The sequence below is a fragment of the Callospermophilus lateralis genome, chromosome 2 (assembly GCF_048772815.1).
Source record: "Callospermophilus lateralis isolate mCalLat2 chromosome 2, mCalLat2.hap1, whole genome shotgun sequence".
Classification (NCBI taxonomy): Eukaryota; Metazoa; Chordata; class Mammalia; order Rodentia; family Sciuridae; genus Callospermophilus; species Callospermophilus lateralis.
Window position 1 is genome coordinate 101,352,570 of NC_135306.1, and position 4,433 is coordinate 101,357,002.

Here is a 4,433-nt window from a genome sequence, read left to right on the forward strand (position 1 = left end):
GCCTCTAGTAAAGATCCCTGGACAGAAGGCATCATATGAGAGGAGCGATCACATGGTGACACAGAAAGCCAGAGAGGGATTTAGGATTGTTTTTTTTTTTTTTTTTTTTTTTTTTTTAGTTAATTTTTCTTAATTTATATATGCCAGGGGAATGCATTACAATTCTTTTTTAAAAAAACTCATGAATATTTATTTTATTCCATGAATTATAGTAACACTGTTATTTATTTTTTCTTTTTTTTATTACAATTCTTTTTACACATATAGAACCCAATTTTTCATATCTCTAGTTGTATACAAAGTATATTCACACCCATTTGTGTCTTTATACATGTACTTTGGATAATAATGTCCATCACATTCCACCATCATTAATTACCCCCTGTCTCTCCCTTCCCTCCCACACCTCTGCCCTATCTAGAGTTCATCTATTCCTCCCATGCTCCCCCTTCCTACCCCACTATGAGTCAGCCTCCTTATATCAGAGAAAACATTCAGCATTTGTTTGGAGGGATTGGCTGATTTAACGTTATCTTCTCTAACTCCATCCATTTACCTGCAAATGCCATGATTTTATTCTCTTTTATTACTGAGTCATATTCCATTGTGTTTATATACCACATTTTTTTTTATCCATTCATCTACTGAAGGGCATCTGGGTTGGTTCCACAGTTTAGCTATTGTGAATTGTGCTGCTATGAACATTGATGTGGCTGTGTCCCTGTAGTATGCTGTTTTTAAGTCCTTTGGGTATAAACTGAGGAGTGGGATAGCTGGGTCAAATGGTGGTTCCATTCCCAATTTTCCAAGGAATCTCCATACTGCTTTCCATACTGGCTGCACCAATTTGCAGTCCCACCGAGTGTATTGAGCGTACCTTTCCCCCAACATCCTTGCCAACACTTCTTGTTGTTTGTCTTCATAATAGCTGCCATCTGACTGGAGTGAGATGAAATCTTAGAGTGGTTTTGATTTGCATTTCTCTAATTGCAAAAATGGTGGTTAGATGCCACGAAGTAGGTGGCAATGCCTTAACCATATGTGTGTTGTCAGGCCCAAGGGCCTCTTCCATCCTTGTCAAGGAGAGAGCCAACTTTCTCTCCTTTCATAAAACACTTGGGATTGTTCTTGTATAGCATCTCTTGTGATAAACAACTTATTCCATGAGATTAGTTAGAGTCATTCTTTTCTGAAGATGGCACCCCCCAGTGACCTGATCAACTTCAACTGGGCCCCAAACAGTGCAACACATACGTTTTTTTTTTTGTTTGTTTGTTTTTTTGTACTGGGGTTGAACCCAGAGGTGATTCACCACTGAGCTACATCTCCAGCCCATCTGATCTTTTATTTTGAGTAAAATATCACTAAGTTGCTTAGGGCCTCAATAAGTTGCTGAGGATGGCTTTGAACTTGTAATCCTCCTTCCTCAGCCTTCCGAGTCGCTAGGATTGGAGGCATGCACTGTGCCCAGCTGGGCCCCAAACTTTAAGTTCTACCACCTCTCATCACCACATTGGGAACCAAACTCCTATGAACCTTTAGGGGCAAACTCAAACCATATCCAAACCATAGCATAGGGCACAGGGTAAGTGTGGTGGAGAACAGGAAAGGGTCCCAGGGTGAGGCCGGAGAGGGGTGAGGGAGGACCAGACTGCCAGGGTCTGGGCACCAGGGTAAGGAGATGGTCCTATCCTGAGACCAGAAGGAAACCATTGGATGGTTTTAAAAGTTCTCCACATGAGGGCTGGGGTTGTGGCTCAGTGGTAGAGCGCTTGCCTAGCACATGTGAGGCACTGGATTCAATCCTCAGCACCACATAAAAATGAAATAAAGATATTGTGTGTCCACCTAAAACTAAAAAATAAATATTTAAAAAAAAGTTCTCCATGTGACTCTAATATGATCATGGAATTAAGAGCCAAGGAAACTAGAGTGGTGGCAGTCAGAGCTGGGAAAAGTCTTAGACTTCAATTTATAGAATTTGGTGTGATTGATTACATGGTGGGGAGAGAAAGGGAGGTATTGAGGGTGCAGGAGGGAATAGTGAGTGGTGTTAATGGAGAATCCCAGAGGAGGCATCCAGTGACCTCTGGTCATTAGGAAGTGACTGCTATACTGAATAGGTGAGCTCAGCAGGGCCCTGAAGATTTTCCAGGCTTTGAAGTCCTAATCACTTCTGTCCTTGTAACCCAAACAGTGCAGCACATATGTTTGCAACACAACTTGGTGAGTGTCATAAGGTGAATGTAAATGAAATGGTAGAGTTGCTGAGAGAATGGATGGATTCAGCTAGGGAATGCAAGAAATGCTTCTTTGAGGAGGCGGCATGTGAGTTGAATCTCAGGGGATAAGCAAAAGTTTTCAGAGGATGGAGGAGGATGTCCTCAGAATGTGTGACGGACCTGCTGAATATGAATGGTAGGAAGTTCAGGATGGTAGTAAGAGAGACATGCCCAGGAAGGTGGTTGGGAAAGAGGGGCTGGGATCAGCTGAGAAGAGCTTCTGAAGCCAAGTGAAGGACTTGAATCTTATCCTTGCTATCGTTCTTCTTCAATCACAAATTCCCCTCCTCGTAGCACTTGGTCTTTTGCCTTCTGCTGGGGGCCTCTGAACACAGGAGAACCTTTGGTATCTTGGAAGTTCATTGACTACATTCTCTTATTCTTAGGAAACACCAGGTCTAAAGCATCTTAGACACAGAAAACACTTTCCTGTATTTGACATATTTTAAAGAATACCCTACAACCTCACCAAGTCACCCTGATTGGTTCAATTCTTTTCTTCTCCAGTTTCTGCTTATTTTTGTAGTCTCAAAGGAAAGGAAAAGTCACCATTTGCTGTAATCAATGATCCCCACATTCTTAGGGAATAGCCAATGAAAATCATTTATTGGACTCCTAGTATGTGAAAGTATCTTAGCAGGTTTGAACATAAAGAATTAGAAGACACAGTCTTTGGTCACGAGTTGTTCACATATGGGAGAAAGGAAATAAAAAAGAAAACTAGTAATACAAGGCCATATATACTAAGTGTCAAATAAAATCATTTTTTATTTTTCTTTGCCTGTGATTTCTTTGTTCCTGATATATACATTGCCTCCCAGAGAGCAATTTTCACATGGTCTTTCAGTTGTTGGTTTTCATGATCTTGCATTTGTTGATTTCTCTGTTTCAGCAACAGACTGAGCTTCATAAAGCAGCACTGTATCTCTTCCCTGTTTGTGTGAATCCCTGATCCCTATCTTAGTATATAATAACAGGTGCTCAATAAAAATATATGAATTAATACATGAGTAATACATAAATGGCAAAGACAATCAATTTCTTTTAGAGATTCAAAGGATACAGGGATCCCTGTGGGATGGTAAGAAAACCTTTTTCAGTAGCAGCAAAGCACCTAGTACAGGCCTAACTTTTCTGGGGTGGGGAATGAGAGCCAAAATAATGAAGTTAGAAAGTAGTAAATTGGGTAGGAGAAAGGACTCTCATAATCAAACTCCAGCTAATGTTTTCCAGGTGGCAGCCCATGGCCTCTGCTCTCTAATTTGAAACACAATGGGTTCTGGGACAAATGGCCAATGATTGTTTTAATTTGTGACCAGGTGTTTGATCACAGGGACCCTGGATCCATCCTGGGTGTTCTCTTGGGTGTTGGGCAACCAGATGATTCTCTGGGTTTTCTGGAGGCATCCAGGACCCTACTTGCTCCACTGGAGTCTGTGTCCCCTTCTGAGTCAGCTCCTTTCTCTTTTATTCTTAAATTAAAATAGCTAATTTTAGACACTTCCTGATTACTCCTAGCTGGGTCTCATTAGCAGATTGAAAATGGTTGGCGTCTCAGCTGGAGAAGGAACAACTTTCGTTGGTTCTGGTCTGTTTTCCATCTCCACATTGCTGTTGATATTGGCTGTGTCAGAGCAGAGCACAGTGAACTCCCTCCAAAGAGACTGGACCACAGGCTGCTGGCCGAGACCTGGACTAGTGGTGAGGGGTGAAGAAACACATGTCCAAGGGAACATGACCACCACTGGTGGCGGGCACATGTTTTGCTCATAACACATCTCAAAAGTGCATAGGCATTCGTTTCTTGTTTATTCAACATTCAGCGATCAGTTATGTACCAGGTTCTGAACTATCTCATGTTCCACTAACCATATTCCAGATTATAAGGATACAAAAGCATTCCATGAATGGTTCTTGCTAGTCAAGAACTCAGTCAGGTGGATGTGATGGGCAAACACATGGCCACCAACACACATGGTCTAGTGGAAGTGTGCCATGGTAGAATAAAACAACAAAGCTTCACTGAGTTCTGTGTCCAAGAATCTGTCTAAGGATTTTGCATGAGTGAACTCAATTGTCACAAGGACCCTGTGAACATAGAGAAGAACCACCTGATTCAATGGGGAGTAGGAGGGAAAAAGCATGTGTATC

At 41.7% G+C, this 4,433-nt stretch overlaps 1 non-coding gene across 1 annotated transcript; it reads right to left on the bottom strand.

Moving 5' to 3' along the window:
* Positions 1-990: 990 nt before the first annotated feature.
* On the bottom strand, positions 991-1,116 carry LOC143393286 (U6atac minor spliceosomal RNA). Its single transcript, XR_013090582.1, has one exon. It is a non-coding gene; the product is annotated as a U6atac minor spliceosomal RNA (small nuclear RNA).
* Positions 1,117-4,433: the final 3,317 nt, after the last annotated feature.